The sequence below is a fragment of the Protopterus annectens genome, chromosome 1.part0, assembly GCF_019279795.1.
Source record: "Protopterus annectens isolate FY-2018-M chromosome 1.part0, PAN1.0, whole genome shotgun sequence".
NCBI lineage: Eukaryota > Metazoa > Chordata > Ceratodontiformes > Protopteridae > Protopterus > Protopterus annectens.
This window is the reverse complement of record NC_056725.1, coordinates 986,098,626-986,117,843: the sequence shown is the minus strand read 5'-3', so window position 1 is coordinate 986,117,843 and position 19,218 is coordinate 986,098,626.

Here is a 19,218-nt window from a genome sequence, read left to right as displayed (position 1 = left end):
TCCGTATACACATGTGTGGTCACCACAGTGTGTGTGTGTCTGTATGTATGTCTGGTGCTTGGTGTGAGTGTGTATGCTAATATATGGTGGGAAATTATCACTGGCCCCACGTGTTGACTAACCCGTAATGGTGATGCATTGCACAACCCTGTTGATGCCATAGGTCCCAGCCATACTGGCTACCTGTGCATGTCCCTTCTCTGTGACACTTTGTGTGGGTGCATAGTACTGTGAGGGTGATGACCACACAGGCAAGGGTCCCCAGCTGCACACTATGGGGTGTGCGTTATAGTGGTGTACACCCCGTGACTGCGGCCATGTTCACGTACTGTTACGGGTCCTACTACTGCACAGTGTGGCCTCCAGCTACCAAGTGACACCTCACATCATCATTGGCCAGGCCGCTGTGTACAACCCCTGCACCATGTCACCATACCTGTAATGTGTCCTGCTATGTATGTCACGTCTCTGTCCAGTGTAGCTTGTGGCACCGACCACATAAGTCAGGTGCAGTATATGCGCGGACATCTGTGTCATGTTTGTGTGTCCAACAGTCAGGATGAGGGTACATGTAGCATGCTGATATTGCCAGACGTGCCTGTGTGTACTCCACAGTTACACATGGGGGACTGCAAACACTGCTACCTGTAGGCACATGCAAGTACACCATAGGAGGGGACCAGGATATCACAACCAACATGGTGCTACAGATGTAACCGAGACACATACCATGAACACATCACAATGCATGCTGCACCTGCACTACATGGTGTGACTGGTGCATGTCGACAGTACACAACCTATGTCACATACACAACTCAGTATTCACACACAACCACTGCAACATATACATCCCTCACTATGCATACACAGGTATTACATACACCTCTCACTATGCTGTTCACCCTGTGCATCAGAATATTTGTGCATAACCCTGCACCGATGGTGTGGATGACAGGGATGCGGCACATGCTTCATCATATGCACAGGGTGATATGTTTGCCAGGGGCATAGGCTGCACCAATGGATAACATCATGTGTGTGTGTAAGGGCTGGTGAGTTGACTGGACATATCTGTGCAGAATGCATGTGGATGTTGTGGAGCCCTACAATTGTGTTTGCTGTGTGCATGTATGTGTGTACACAGTTCTGCCATTTGTGATGCCTACACAGGGTATAATTGACAGCCCCAGATTGTACAGTGCAGGTTGTACAGCTCACTGTATCCGTCCACGGCCACGTGACCTGTGCCTGCCTGGGGTTGCACAGACACTACCAGGTGGAGGTACAGAGTGGCTACTGTCCGATGACACATGTCCACTGGAAACGTGTCCCCGCTGAGACCATCCAGAGCCACATCCACGTGGCCTGCTGTGTCCTGGTGTTGACAGCGCAGCAGCAGCTGCACTGCTACTGCTACCGGCACTATGGGAGCGGGCATGTGAGGTGGCACGGTCACGTCGACCTACACTAGGTGGTGTTGCTGGCCTACGTCCACATGGCCTATGCCTCACTCCTACCAGGTGTTCCAGCACAGACAGCTCCCGCTCGTGGATTGCCATGCCTTGGTCAAGGATTCCGACCATTTCACCTAGTCGCCTATCCAGAGCATTAGCAATCTGCTGTTGAGCATTTGCCAATGCCTGGATGTTGTCATTTAGGGTATGGATAGCAGCCCTCTGCAGCCTCTGCCCTTTTCTGTTCTGCCGTTCAGCATGTGCCTGTGCCACCATTACAGTCTGGAACATGCGTCTGGTGATACCAGCTGCTGCGCTCTGTCCTGCAGGTGCATGTCTGCCAGAGGTCCTCCTACGAGCAGCACTGGCCACATGCCTGTGTGGCACATCTGCAGTCATTACACTGACACCATGGTGTGTAGACACACCTTCTGTAGCCACCACACGTTCCTGTTCCACGCCAACAGATGCTGACTGTCCTTCCTCTATGGCCACCGGTGATGCGGTATGTGTTGGCAGCAGAACTGTGTGCGGGGAAGAGGGGGACATAGCTGGGATGGTAACCATTGGCACAGATTCAGCCCCTGACAACCCTGCCTGTACCTCATGCATAAGTTCATCACCGCTAGTATCTGTGGGGACACTAACTTCAGATGGACCACAGGAGGGTAACGCACCTACATCACCTGTGAATGCAAAGAAATACTGTAAAGTACAATAGAGACAGACACACACACACACACACACACACACACACACACACACACACACACACACACACACACACACACACACACACACAGACACACACACAGACACACAGACACAGACACACACACACACACACAGACACACACACACACACTCAGACACACACACGCAGACACACACACACACACACACACACACACACACACACACACACACATGCACACACACACACACAGACACACCATGCATGTGATTTGTCAGATGGCATGCAGCATGCCTGCGATAGAGCAGAGGGCATGCAGCTCAGACATTAATAGTGTTAGTAAGCATACCTCCCTGGGGTGCACACTACAGCAAGCAGGTGTCATATCAGTAGCCATGCAGTTCACACAATCATGGAAGTATGCATGCATCTCCGTGATACACCATGTGGGCCAGAACAGGATAACAGTACACATGTCTGACGTGACCTTGACATGTAATTTGCTGACATGTGCATTAACATGCATACATGTTTGACACAATGGTGTCCTGACACATGTACAGCATCATAATGGGCTTCACATTGCAGTGTTGTGTGTATGCCCTACAGATAGAATGCATGTTTAGCAAATGTGCATGAGCACGGGAGGCTAGTGTGAGCCATCTACATTGCTATACAGTGTGAAGTACAGACACTGTGCCATTGCATGGCAACATGAGACATGTATGGTGCTGTAGAATGCATAATATGTACACATTGCATAGCCATAACTGCAACACAGACGTGATGTTCGACAGATCGTATATGGTAGACTTCAGTGACACCTCCAGTAGCTGTGCACAGGCTTTTAGGTTGTCCACTGTACCACATCAACTGTATAATCGGTCAACTAAGGCTATAATTGGACCATGTGTGGACAATGTGCAACAGGGTATATACACATCCCATGTACTGTGTGGCTACATGTCTCTGGCCATCCCCCATGGCCATGTGTGCACATGTGGTGGCCAATTGTGTGTGATGGGCATCTTCTCCACATGTCTGTGTGGTACCATATGACATACACCCATACATGTCAGATATGTCACATTCCACAGGTCTATGCAGACAACGGGTTGTATGTCTGGTATGTGGGGTATAGGTCATGTGATAGTGTGACAATACTGCAGACAGAACACTACATGTCTGGGACATGTCAGGTGGCACATCACAATGTGTGCACCCAATGCAGGGGCATATGCCACAATGGTGACACTTGTGGGCTGCCCATATCACAGCTCGCTGTGTGGTACTGTGTGCGTACCACACATGTTGTTCCAATGCATACTACATATGCCTCCATTGTAGAACACCTCCACCGTTGTATGCACAGCTGACCACACATGTCGCAATGACAAGTACTGTGGTTTCAAGTCTGTGTATCATTACGTTTGCATATATTGCACATGGGTGGCGTGTGTGAATGCATGGTGGTGAGACCTGCATATCGTGACTGGAACAAACATCAGGTGTGCAAGTGTTAACTGGCCACATGGCAAACATATCTACACTGTAACATGCCTGATACTGATGACAGTCTCACCTGCAACTGACCCATGTCTGTGCGGCACGCCAGAGGTACCTGTATAGGGGTGACACACCAGTATGAACATTATCCATGACTGTATGACAGCCACAGGTTGCACTGTGCATGTGCACACATTCACCTGTGTAATAGCATATAGTATGCACATGTGTGCATACACAACATAGCATACTGTACTATGTAGCATGTGTGTCCACATATCTGGCATATGTTGTTACTTTACATTATGTACAGTGACACATGCAACTACATGGGATATAATAGCCATATGTGCATTACTGACTTACCAGGCAACTCCAGGCTCATTGGTTGGGAGACACCCACCTCCACGATGGCAGCTAGTGTTTCTGGATGCTGTTCCCTGGGTGTCCCCAGACTGGCCAGTAGCTCCTCGATGTGTGTGAGTGGGGGCTGGCTTGGTGGCCCACCACCTGTTCCTCCTTGTTCCCTGGCAATTGCAGTGGCACGCTGTTTTGCATGTCGTATCAGGTCCGTGCAGTGTCTACGCACCTGCTGGTAGGTGCGGTTATGGCCACCCACATCGTTCACCCTCCTGCGTAGATCCTGCCACAGGTCATCCCGCTGCTGGGCATGCTGTGGCACATGGCTGAACAACAAGTCATAGTTGTCATGGAGCTGTGGGATGAGGACATCATCCTCCTGGCGGGTGTATGCTGGGAGGCGTGTACGGGGCATTATCTGTAAAACATAATGATGGTGACAGGTCACAGTTTCAGAGATGTACAGAGATACTGCTGCACATACATTTATATGATATCTACTGCATCTGCACAGTTATCTTTGCAAAGCACCATGACACTGACATGACTGACGTGTTTGTGTCACACATGTCACACCCATTATGCATTGGATATCATCACCATATATGTGTGTCACCTCATTACAGTGTTCATACTCCATGTAAATGCTGTCTTGCTGTGTGCATGTCTATTTGCCTGCACTTGTGTTCTTACCTATCTGCACATGCCTTGATGTGTCCACGGTACTACTGTTGACCTGGATGCTGTGTATATGTCACATATCAACACAGACACAGCCGGAATGGACTTGAGCAGTGACAATGCACACATACGCATGGACACCTGTACATGCATGTGTTTTGCCATATACATCTACACAGCACTGTACAACTGTTCAACATCCTGACACGGATCGCCTGTATTACACATGTGATAGACATGGGATAATGGATAGTCAGATGACATTCGCAGGGATGGTCATCAACCATAGCATGTGCGGGCACAGTTTCCACACTGTTACAGACGGCCATTGTGCCACCGCAAGCTGCATCAGTGCCACATTACTGATCCAGTCAGTTGATAGTACATCTACCATGCGGCCATCACACCATGTATGACTGGGATGACATCTGCAGCTTTGATGGACAGGGTTGCATGGTATGGCGGGAGTATGTCACATATATAGCACAGGGATCTGTCCAGCCTGTGGCGATCCTAGTATTAGGATGGTGGCTGTCCATGACATATGTCATATAGATCAGGATATGGACATGTAGCATGTCCATCATCATGGTGTAGCAAATGTCCTTCTGCAAGGTAGACGGCATGCTGCATAGTGGAGGTGTGGATTGTGAAGGCTGTTATCGCACATCCATGCATAGCCATTACCCCTTACAGGTGGTATGTGATCCAATATTGGTAACCACAGTGCTGTATATGCCTGGCCAGTGATCTCTGTGCTCATGGATGGCACCCTGACATGACATGGGTACCTCAGATGACTACCTAAGGGGCCTGGAGACGTCACCATGTCGGGGGTGCACTGCACAGCACAATCCCTTACACAGTGTCCATAATGTTGACCACAGCCTAGGTAGCAGTTTATGGGTACAGGGATGTTCACCTAGCAGTGACACTGCTGGTATCATCCATCAGACTGTGCACATATGTGACACACCTCACACACACATCCCATTCTGTATGTTGTTCACAACACTGACACAGCTAAACTGATAGGTCATGGCCATTCACAGCCTTACATACACAGATGCCTAACATTTGTCTGTGTGGTATGGGCTACAATGAGGGTGGGGTATAACACATTAACCCTGTTCTACTGTATCTGGCACAGATGTGCTGTGCACATGTCACTCTTGCACCTTTTGAAGTTGTGGGTCTGTCAACAGGCCACTGGTGGAACACACCTGTGACATGCAAAGGTATTTGTAATCAAATATCCGTGCTATCTTGTACATCTGTACTGCTAACATCTACAGTGCTAATGGTTCATGGACATGCACACCATACTCAGCAGGGTTATAGTGCGGTGCCACCCTAAATGACGGTCATCACCTCTTGTGGGTTGATATTATCCAACACCCTATCTGTATTGTATGGTCATGCTAGGCACTTGTTCAGAACTTGTGAGCATGTCATGAGCTACTGATTACTATAGCGCCCATTCCACACCATTTCCCACAGGTACACTGGCTGTCCTACACTTCCCAGCTTGCTTAAGGTACAACAGCTGTTGTACACATGTAACGCACATATCCTGTGGGACATGGTTGTATATGCAGGCATGTCCAACTGTCACATACCAGTGCTACTGCCTGTCTATATGAGGGATATGTCGTACATGTGGCAATAGAGCAATTGTCTCATGTACACATTCAATGCTCACTTCCCAACATACGGCACTACAGCCTGTGGGGGATGCATGTCTGCAGCCGTGCTGGGCCCATATCTCTCAGGTGTACCTCATTACGGGAACGACCTCATTTGGGGTTCTAAAGGTGCATGTTCCTCAAGGTTCCACATTGGAAGGGTCTGTCACACATTCATTGTTGTACATAGTTTACCTGCTAGCCATGGCTAGATAGATGAGAATAATATTAATTCATTGGAATATCTGTTTTATACGTAAGACCAGCCTATTTTAGCCATCATATGCCCTTCCTAGTTGACGCTGTTAGTAAGCCAGTTGTAAGTGTTCCACGTTTCGCCCATTTGTCACACTGTATGAGGACTAATGTTCCTCATTTTGGGGATAGGAGGCTGACAGCTATGGCTGGTGGTAATGCTGTTGCCAACCCTGACTGCACCTGACAGTCATTTGGGGATGTGTAACATTTGCAACACACCCCACCCATCACATAGTCTCACATAATCTACACCACTGGCCACACCTACGAGGACAACCTGTGCAGTACATCTCCATACTCACTGTAGGCACCAGAGGTAGCCCCCGTCATGGAAGACAACATCACCAGCTTATAGCCCACAGACTCATGTGTGCCCACCACATACAGCCAATAGTGTGTTATAACATTCACAACACACCAGTCATAGCTGACTCTGTAGGGTGTCACACTGCAATTCCACACAGCAGGCTACACAAGGCGTTAGTCGCTTACATCTTGCTGTCGGGTAACTGCTTCTGCAACATAACCTATGCACCCATGCCACACCTCACCAGGCATGATATGTCTGTCATTCGGCATGTTAGTGTGACTGCCCTGTGATGCCATTTCACAGACTACATGTGCAGGGACATGCAATAGCTCACCAGTCTTATAGCCCTGAGGGTGTGGGCCTAGCCCTGGGGAGCATTTTGCATTCGTCTGGACACAATACTACTGTACAGTAACCGACTGTGTCACTGCAACAGTTGCCTATGCTCCTATTGTCATTCCACAGGCATGTGGTATCTGTCCGCTATGACTGTCCTGGTCAAACACAATGCTATGGCACAGATGACTTGCACCTGTCGGCCCTGGGAGTACAGCTCACATGTTAGGCTCTTGCTGCTTCTATACTGCCTGTCCTGCACAGTTTCCAATAACTGTCACCGGCAGGGTGGTAACTGGCATGCGCGACATGGGGTCATGTGACACATTGCTTGTATCTTCCCCTGTGACGCACGCAGGCAAGGCACACCTTATAATGTACCACTCTAACATCTCTGCAGTGACTGGGACCTGCCTGTAGGCTCTGCAGAGCACACCTGCAATGACAGGTTATAGACGGACCATACCTTCCAGGCACATACCTGGACCGGCACACCCACAGCTGAGGGGTTCCCATATCCCACTATGTATTGCACACATCCTGGCAAGTTGCTTAGCACAATGCATCAGAGGTGCTCCATGTGCAACTAACTGTGTCTGGGACCGCTATACACATTGTAACAAGCAACAGAGTCAACATCATACCCCACGGGTAACATACCTTCTATGGTGGTATAGTGGACAGTGGGCCTCAGCTACTACTGATGTGTGACTGACACTACCCCACACTTCACTGGGATAGCCACTCATGTACCGACACTTCCATGAGTCATACTCTCCACTCTGCTGGATCAACACATACGCACCACCTCCAAGACCTACATTACCCTTGGCATGAACACCACCACCATGTGACTGGTGTTACACACCTGGGGTTATCCCCTCATTGGTGGATTCCGAACATATGCTAATCTACCGTGTTAGCCACATCCCGGAAACACACCCATCACAGCATACACAGTACATGTGTACTACTACACCTACTACAGACGTCTGCTGACAGCGGTTGTTAACATCATGACACCCGTGCAGATGGACAATGCTCATACAAATGCTGACACATACCCCAGTGCACTTAATTAGCATGTACACAACTGCATGGATCATGCTATTCCACACAGAGCCATGATGGTACACACCAGATAACAGACGCCACTCTGGTGGTCATGTTGCACGGACATATGATGTACAACAACAGGTGTAGGCTGTTGCACAGTGGTGTACATTCCCATGTGTGGGGTGGCTCACTGGTCAGCCGTGGTGGGGCCACAGGGTCCCTCATCACATACTGCAAGACTAGCTACGTAAACATGACTGCCACACATTCCGGGGTGTACCACCAGGCATTATGGTGGTATGTCAGTATTTGATGGCAACACCCACATCTGCTGTCACATACAACAGTCACTAGTCACTCAGGAACATTGTAGACCCAGGTATTGTTGGCAACATGCTGGAGGATGGATTCAATGCTGACAGTACACCCTCTCACTCACTACAGGGCCGCAATCCATACATGAACATTGTGGTGTCCCTGTGGTCACACCTACACAGTACTGACCTACACTCTATGTGCCCTGGGACACTGGCTCCATGTCACCTTCCAACGTCCCAGGCTGTGATGTCCACCAACCTCCGAATTACATGTCTCACCACTAGGTCACCATATTCAGTAATAGCCTTGTTTCAGACATTGTAGACCCTGAATGGCACACAGCAGCATTTATCACACTACACACAGGTGCCACCGCATTGCACAAGTGGGACTATAGTCCTACACACCTGACTGGACTGTTCTGCGTGGCTATGGGGCACATCATCAAGGACGTCGTTCTCATAGACATTGTTGGTCTCCCGTCCTCTGCTGCCACCCAGGTTGGGCTTGTTAAGGCCAGAGCATGGCCCCTACACATGGTGGACTCCTTTCATACATTTACCAGGGCAGTTGCTGATGGTACGGGTGTCCACACATCCTACATTGTCCTCTCATTGCCTTTCAGCACCATTCGCCATTCTGGTATTGACAACATACACTGCCACCTGCACATCATACCCTGTGTCTCAGGATGTTATGCTATGTGGCTCATGGACAGGACACACAGTGAGGCCAGCATACCATAGTACCTACTACATGTCAGGTACTTTGGCATACCACGGTCCTCAGTCATAGGGCCCCTCATGTTAAGTATATGCTTCCCTGCAGAACAGGCTGGCACAGGGGACTTTCCCTGCCTAGCTTTAGAACCTCTACATACCAAGCACCATGATTGCTCCACCAGCTGATACTGACTCCAACCATACGGATGTCGCTGTGACAGATACATAATATGACTATCATGGCATCAAGCTGCATGACACAAGGTGCATGCACATCACCTTTGCATTACACCATTCACCCACTGACTATCACATGGATGGTGGTCCCCTACATACATATCACATTGTACATGTTTGCAGTACACACATATGTTGCACCCACTCCTGTGGTTACCATATTGCCACTGTGGCGTGGATATCCTCCTATGTGGCCACACCTATCTGTACTGGGTGTGTAACTGGTACATAGGCACCCATTGTACCTCTGAACTCAAGACATCTACACACATTCAAGGGTACACCACCCCATTTAGGGTGTACCTTACACAACAGCTACAGCTTTATATGCCACAACATTAACACGCCATGACGTTTATTGAGCTCCGACAGTTTCAATATGCGGCTGCACTACGGACACTACATCTGTACACATTTGCATACTACATACTCAGGGGTGACCTCTGCTGATCAGACAGGGCCCATGTCCACAACATTATTGATGGATATACTCCTCATACGCAACATAAGCAGAGGCCACTGTGAGCAACATGCTCATGGATATGTGCACACACGCCACAATGAGTGGGATGTGCTTCTGGGTTACATTCCCAAACCGGACACTCACCATGCTGTGGAACATAAGTCCTCTGTACATCACGCAGGGACACTCAGTAGCACTGTTCATGTGATACCTCTCTTGGTGGTTGGGAGACACATGTAGGCCTGGGATCACTGCAGTGGCTGTACTGTGCAGTGGTGCAGGTGACACCTGGCTCTGCTCTTCACAGGGCACTACCCTGGAGAGGTGCTACTAGTGTGAACACTGTAGTTGTGCTTACACATGGACTTGACAGACTGCATAGTACCCCACTATGCACCTGTGCAGCTATTACTTGTCCTTTGTGCATGGTTACTTGGTAGCCCTTCCATTTAGATTAGCTATCATGCTATTACTATGTCCCATACCTACAGGCCATATGTATCCTGTTATTGTACATACCACTAGACGACACCTGTGGTATGCATGATATGCCTGTTATGCTGTGTTGAATATCTGTCATATCTACCTATAATACTATACATTACACATATTTCACATAGTATCCCATAATGCAAAGCATACTTGCTCAGCGGGACCACCGTACATATGTCATTAATGTTATTTGCCCATACACATGCGTGCTGTGACAGTAGATCAACATATACTATCCCCTGCTATGGCACGTCCTTGTTGGACATACCCTACAACTGATGGTGGGTTGTATGGCATTGTTCTGTTTAATGGCCTCATGTAGCATCCCTTCTGGTGTCTGTGCTATGTACCTTGTGTCCCACTGCTGGACGCACAGATTCTACAAGCATTAGTATGCTCAGCAAGACATCACTACATAAATACCTTTCCCCACTTTATGCATTGCGGACACGTTTAATTAATGCAAACCAGGCTATACATACAGTAAAACTAATTAATACAGATCATGCTATACATAACCTTACATATCGGGCGTTCTACATACCTTGTCGTCGTTACATTACAGTCACACAGAAATGCACACGGCACCCTCAATGCACACTTACACAGACTACGGCACTCACAGACACAGTTGAACACAGTACCTACGTGGACCGTGACACTGTCAGCGGTGACTAACCGTCCCTTCATATCATCATACTCTTACTCGCGGATGTACTGTTCCGGTACTGTGTTCTATCGGTCTTTCAGCCTCGTGGTTACGCATGTCGGTATGTTACACATTCCATGGTTGGCGGTATCCTATTAATTTGTACCTCCATGATGTTATGAATGTCGTTGGACTATCTATCATATTTGCAGATATCGCTGAATCCATCTATATCCCCATATATCCCTCTATTGCCCTTTCTATCTGTATTATATATATGCATATGTGTACATATATATATATATATATCTCTCTCTCTCTCTATATATATATATATATATATATATATATATATATATATATATATATCTATCTATCTATATATATATATATATATATATATATATATATATATATATATATATATATATCTGGCAGGGAATGTGGCACACAGCACCACCATATGCTGTAAGACTCATGTACTGTTCAGGTGTTGGCATTCCATGTTGCACTGGCTGTTGTGTTTACAATGTTTGAGGGCTGCCTATGTAGGAGTCACACATTGGGCCAACTATACATTACAATTTACAGGTGGTCATGTTTGTGTGCCATCCATTTTACTGTGTGTGCAGGTGGAGAGGTGTCAGTCCATAGGGGCCTACATGGTCAGAGTATGTGCTATACGTTCCCTCTTTGCCAAGCCGTAGGCATGTTGGGCACGCCTCCGTCTGCCTACTGGGGCTGGCACAGTGTGTTCATGGTCTGAATCCCTCTGTGCCTGTACTGGCCTTGGCAATTGCGGTGGGCTATGAGGGCCTTCACCATTTTGTCCCTGCTGCAGCTGCTTCCGCAGGATCATATTATGTAGCATGGCACATACTATGACGATGTGGGCACACGTGCCTGGAGAGTACTGCAAGGCTCCACCAGATGTATCCAAGCACCGGAACCGTGATTTCAGCATTCCGAACACATGCTCTATGATGATTCTGGTTTGTGCGTGTGCCTCATTATGGCATTCTTGCATGGGTGTGTGTGCATTTCTGATGGGAGTCATCACCCATGGCTCCAGTGCATAGCCAGCATCCCCCACGAGATGGCCATGTGGGATGTCCCCCCTGACAAATACCTGATACAGCTGTGAGGCATGCCAGATATGGGAGTCATGGTAGCTTCCAGGGCTGCCAGCACACACATCCATGATAATGCCCTGGGCATTGCACATGACCTGGCAGTTGATGGAGTGGAATCCCTTGCGGTTTATGTAGCGCATACCCTGCTCACCGGGTGGTGACTTGATTTGTATGTGCGTGCAGTCTATCGCACCCAGTACCTCCAGGTATTGTGCCACACGGTGGAAGTGACGCATATTGCTGGCCAACTCCTCCTGAATTCTGGGGAAGTATATCTGCTCATTAGCATGTGGTAACATGGCACCCAGGAACTGGTGTAGTACCCTGGATGCTGATGCCTGTGAGATACCCATTATATCTCCAGTTGGCCTTTGAAAGGTACCTGTGGCCAGTATTCACAGGCTTACACATACCTTCGTGTCCACTGGTATGGGTTCCCCTCTGTTGTTTCTGGTTCTCAGGCGTGGCCGGCACAGCTCCACTATTTGCTGTAAGATGTCCCTGTCCACCCTGTAATGCTCTACTATCTCCAGGTCATGTAGCCCCTGGTAAGTTACCCTTGGTCTGAACACTCTCCTTCTCCTCCGAGGCCTGCGGTGGTTGTCGGCATCATCCTCCACAACACCGTCAGTCTCTAACACATGCTGATGAATCACAGCTATGGCAGCTCCCAACATGTACATTTTAAAAGTTCCCCGTGTGTTTACACCTATGGTGTGGTGTTTGGGAATACACAGGTGTGTGTTGGGTGCTTATACACTTTATACTATTGTGCTGTGAACACCAATGATGTCATAGGTTGTGTATGTACGTTCGTAGCTACAGGTTAAGTTATGTGTTTTACTGCCGGAACTACTATTGTGTTGCCTTTGGTGTTGAATTACATTTGCCTGCCGTGGATTACCTCTTGACCTTCCCTTTACATTTCTGCGCGTTGCACCTACCATTTTCTGGCGTGCATCCTGCAGCCTACTTTCATTTGTGCTTTCCTGGACCTGGCGTATCTTGCGTTATGTGTGCTACTGCCGGTCTGCTGTCAGTTTGCTTTGCTCTGCTGTGTCAGGTCTCCTATCTTTGCAATCCAATACCTCCCCTTCTTTCTTTGCATTCACATGCCTCCCCTATCCTGTTTTGCAGGTTTCTGCAAGCGGACTTGTCAGCTGCCGTCGATTGGCCTTCGTGGGTTGATTGGTGTTGATTGCTCATTAGTACTCCAATTACCCTACTTCCGCATTTCCTTTTCTTCCCCTGACCTTCCTGTTTCTGTTATTGTTTGCGGCGCATGCATCCGATTACTGGGTTTTGGGCACCTTTTCATCCTCGTACACATGCGCTTTTGGCCACCATGTGTGCTCTCAGCTAGACAATTCCTCCCCACCCCTATCCTGCAGCTTTGCTTAGCAACGGACAGGCCAGATTTGCAATGCTCCAATGTGCTTAGTGCTACAGTGGCACACCCCTCTGCTGATGTTATGTATCTCCTCTGAGCCATTCCTCAGTGTTATACCGCTGCGCCGTATGGTACAACCTTCCTCCGGCGGGACATTTGCGATTCAGTATTATCTGCCTCATTTGCATGGCATTGACTACTAATTCATAGTTACTGCGCCGAACACTATCGCAAGCCCTTAGCAACCCTTGCACCTTGGTTGTGGTGTTCCATGCCTACCATTGTGTGTTATGCTGTAAACCTGCTTTCTATTATGTTGCGATTTTATGACATTTTTATATTATTTCTTTATGTTACAGCTTCCGCACACATGCCCTGTGGTTCTGCTGTGCGTTACTGTGGACATGACATTAAATGTTGTTATTTATGTGTTATGCATCTTTCCTTATGCCATTGGCTGTGTATTTCGCCATTGGCATATGTTCACGTTGTGATACCTGGGTCTGGCCCTCTTCCATAGCTCCGATGTTATGTTTGGGAAAATGTAAACCGTGTTTTTTGGTTTACATTTCCGGGCTTACGCCTGCACCACTTCATGAATCGCTATATGCCTTCATTTGCATGGTGCAACACTGCACATGGGGTGATTTGCATATCTATGCCGGGGGCTGCACAGATCTGGTGTACGCCGGTAGTGCACGTGGAATTGGATCGTACCGGAATCGCTCAGCGGCCATATTTGGCATTATAACACCTACGCTATGCGTGCGCCTGGCGCAAGCTTCATGACTCCCAGGGTAAGATAAAATACAGGGTAATGTAAAAATGGGACACTGGCACTTTCCTACCTATCTATAAACAAGAGAGGAATTTAAAGATTGGGTTGTGGAAATTATTCAAAACTTATTAAGGAAGATAGACATTTCTTCAGAAGTTATAGCTAGGGAGTGAAAATGGAGTCTAAGAGCAGGGCAGAATATAAAAGACATATTGTTAAGACATGATATGAATTATTTTTAGGGGCTAGAAAATGTTACAGTATTGCAGAATTAGGGGTATCTCACAAAAAAAGAAGATGCACAACTGCAGAGTACTAAAGACAGAAGAGCGAGTATCTTGATAATATGCATGAGTTTAGAAAGACTGTTGTTAAGCAACTGTTTTAGATAATATCTCCAGAGGACAAAAACATTTAGCATAATGATTTAGGCAATAGAAAGTAATAAAAGAAAAGGTAGTCACTAAACTAAGGGAGCCTAAAACAAGAAAAAAATACCAGAGATTTTGTAAAGGTATTTGTGAAATTTTGGAAATGTTATGAAAATTTGTATAAGTCAGAGAAATATGGAAATCGGGAAAGAACACACACTGAAATATTTATGGAAGCTTATGTCAAAAATAATGGATGTACAATGGGTGTAACTAAGGAAATGATTGTTTTGATCTGGGGCACAGGATCTGAATTACCTAGACATAATCTGTTGGCTGTCAAAAAAGCAATTGCTGCAGCATGGCCATGGTGCTGGCTTTCCCTTAGCTCTGCTATCTAATATTCATTTCTGACAGAAAATTTTAAAAATTGGGGCCAGTTACTCCATCAAACCTACAGATTTATATTTCATAAAGTCCCTGGAAAAATATTTTGGAACTTTTTTCCTTTATTTCCTGAATTTTCTGTCAAAATCCTCTCAGACAGGGCACTGTCATCTCCTCAGCATGAGTTATTCCAAAAGCAGTGTGCAAAACCAGTCAATGAAGAAAGAGTTACAAGCCTTACTTTCCACTATGAATTATAAATAAAAATGGATAAAATGGACAGTAAGCTGGATTCCTTTTGAAGAAGAGAGCACAAAGCAAATGGAACTGTTGAAATAAATGATAATGCAACATAGTACCCAGAGTACCAGTATGCAAGACTCTTTAAATTACCTAGGTGGCAGAGTAACTGAACAAGAGCTTCAAGTGGAATTTCTCTTAAAACAAAACACTTCTTTACTCAGTACAATTGATGGTCTAGAAAATAGATCGAGAATAAATAATCTTTGTATATATGGCTTGCCAGAAAAGACAGAAGGGGACAACATGATAAACTTCCTCACATCTTGGCTACCTAATATGTTAAACCTACAGTAATCCCTTCCTTTTGGAAGTGAAAGAGCCCACATATCACTGCCATCTTCTTCAGTTTCTGAAAAGGTAAGTTCTAAACCAAGATCTATAATTGTACACGCTTTCTTCCCAAGACAAGAAAGTAGTATTGAAAACAGCATGGGCTAACTATCCTATTAAATTTAATGACAATGTCATAATATTTCACAATGACTATTTGATGCAGTGATTACAAGAAGAAAGGAATATTTGCCCATTGATCAAGGAAATGAAAAAGAAACATTTTAAAGTTCATCTTTTGTTCCCAGCAAAATTTAAAATATTCTTTCCAGATGGTACCAAAACCTTTGATATATTGGATTCTGCTGTCACGTATCTAACAAGCAACAACAATATAGATCAATCTGAAGAAATGGACTGCTCTATTTTTTTCAGTTAAGTGTCAAGCAGAGAATAATAACTGGAAAATAGTGGACAAAAAAAAGAAAAAAATCTAAAAGACAAATAACTCTTAACTTCTGTTTTTTGTTTTCTATTATTACAATAGCTTCTGTTTCATATACAGTTCCACTATAAAGAAAATGTACCTTTTCCATAACCCACAAAGGAAAATGATAAAAGCTTCCTTTTCTGTAATATTGATTACTTGCTTCTAGCAAAACATTCATAATATAGACATTCTTAACTTATAGTAAAATTCTTTTAAAGAAGTGTACATGATGCCTTTTTAATAACCCAAAGTTAATACAAGGCAACTTAATAATTATAAATATATATTATAAATAATTATAAATGCACATATGTATTATTTAACAGTTTCAAAGCATAATATACTGCCTGCTTTGATATAGCGCCAAGACTATATGTTACAAATGATAGCTTAGTCATATTTCTCTTAACCCAGTGCATTTTTATGCATCCTATTAATGAATGCAAGACTATTGTGGTTAATTTAATGCTGACTAGTAACACCTACATGGTGGTTAAAGTACAATAACATATTAAAGGGTAATCTTTTCAAAAACATACTGCTGCATAGATTTTACATTCTGAGATATACTAATAATATATAAGCTTAATTAGTTCTTGAAATATCTGTACATATTTAATGTTTATATTTAGATTATATGATTTTTTAGGTTAAAGGCTTAATTAAGTCGTGTATACAGCTATGAAGTGAAGAAGTTTATAGTTAGACACTTCATGAGCTCAAGCTGAAATTTTGAGGTGTTTTTATAGTTTACGTACCTTTCTTTCTCAGTTTCCTGCTGAGATTGTACGTTAAAACACTTCATGTTCTTTTTTTAGTCCTTTTCTCGAGCTTGAGTAATTCCATAGCTTAGATCCCTTCACAAAAGTGTGATGAGCTCAAAATGAAATTAAACAGCTCAGACATTATATAACCACACTAGCTAAAGGTTAAACAAGAGCCGTTCAAGCAGTCTAGCTATTTAAAGTGATACACACACATTAATTTAGCTTAACCGATTCTACAGACCTACTATAAATATTTTATTAGTGCTATTAATGTATATAATACCTTTAATTTTAAAAATGTTTTTAATCTGTATTCTTTAATACAGTTTATAAAAGTTTTGTTATTTCTGGCTGGTTGTTAGAAGTGTACAGTGAGAAAGATAAAATTGTTGTTGCATCTTTCGGCTTGTATTATTGCTTATTATCATCACTGCACCTTAGACTGAGTTTATAAGTACTATTTAAGTAGTGGTATATCTTTTGTATGGAGACTGTTTTACATTCGTAAATTATTTAGATAGCTAGTTTAAATAATTGCCTGATTTCTGTTAAAAGTAAAGCTATTAAATAATCAGACACAGGGATAACTTGGATAGGGGCTATAGAGGGTGCACTTGGATGGCTTGGCAATTAAAGTGCAGAGGATCTTTTTTCCCCATAGGCTGTATAGTCTGCTTTTTTTTTAATTCAGCATTTAATGTTTTATTCCTTTTTCTTTTTTTGGTGCCTAAGTACGGTGGATATAAAAAGTTTACACACCCCTGTTAAAATGCCAGTTTTTTGTGATATAAAAAAATGAGACTACAATGAATCATTTCAAAACTTTTCCCGCCTTTAATGTGACCTATAACCTGTATAATTCAATTGAAAAACTAACAAACAAATCTGTTAGGGGAAAAAATACAAAAAAAAAAAAAAATGTACAATACGGTGGTTGGATAATTGTGCACATCCTTAAACTAATACTTTGTTGTGCGTGCACACACCCTTAAACTAATATTTTGTTGAAGCACCTTTTGATTTAATTACAGCATCCAGTCTTCTTAGGTACACACCTGCCATCAATTAAAGAGACTCTAATTAACCCCAAATAAAGTTCAGCTGTCCTAGTATGATTTTCCTGACATTTACTCAGTTGCCAGCTACAGCAAAAGCCATGGTTCATATAAGGCACAAACTTGAGCAAAAATTGTTCATTGGCATCCCATATTAAACAAACTTGTCCACAAATCTCTTAAAAACTGTAATCTTGTTATAATAACATAAATCATTGTTAAAGATAAATTCTGATTCCCATCTATTCAGGGCTAGATTTGCATAAGTGTTGGCTACAGATGTCCCATTGGTCTGATGGAAAAGTTGTTTATCAAACAAGAAAACGTTAGTTGTAAGGACGATGTCCAGCAGCTCACAGATAGTTTCTGTCTTGGGGTGTATCTCCCATACCTAACCATACTCTCATGTACTGCCTCTATTCCATAATCATGGGGGATGACAGTAAAAAGAGAACTGATGTCTAATGTAACAAAAATAAAGTCTGTACTTTGATTCAAAGAGTGCCAAACAGAAAGTTTCTGCAAAAAGTCCCCAGTGTCTCGTATAAAGCTTCTTACATTTCCCAAAAATAATGTTAAAGTAATTTCTTGCCCCCTATCAAATCATAATGTGCTTACATTTGACTTAGAAATACACACATGACAATGAGGTCTATCACTAGAATACCATCTTCCATAACAAACTTAAAGGAATTTAAGGATTTTTTTTTATAAAAGAAATACAATCTTTCCTTGAAATAAACCTTACATAAGACACTTTATATATATATATCTATCTATCTATATATATATATATATATATATATATATATATATATATATATATATATAGGTCTAGGACTGATGCTCGACGGTGCTTTTCACCGAAGATCCATATATATATATATATATATATATATATATATATATATATATATATATATATATATTTATATTGCTGGAACCTGTGTTCTGAGAGACTGCCTTACAGATTATCTGCAAATATACAGAGCTGAGTATATTTTTTTTGGTTATAGAGTTTGTTAATTGTTGTTTAGATCTCTATTGAAA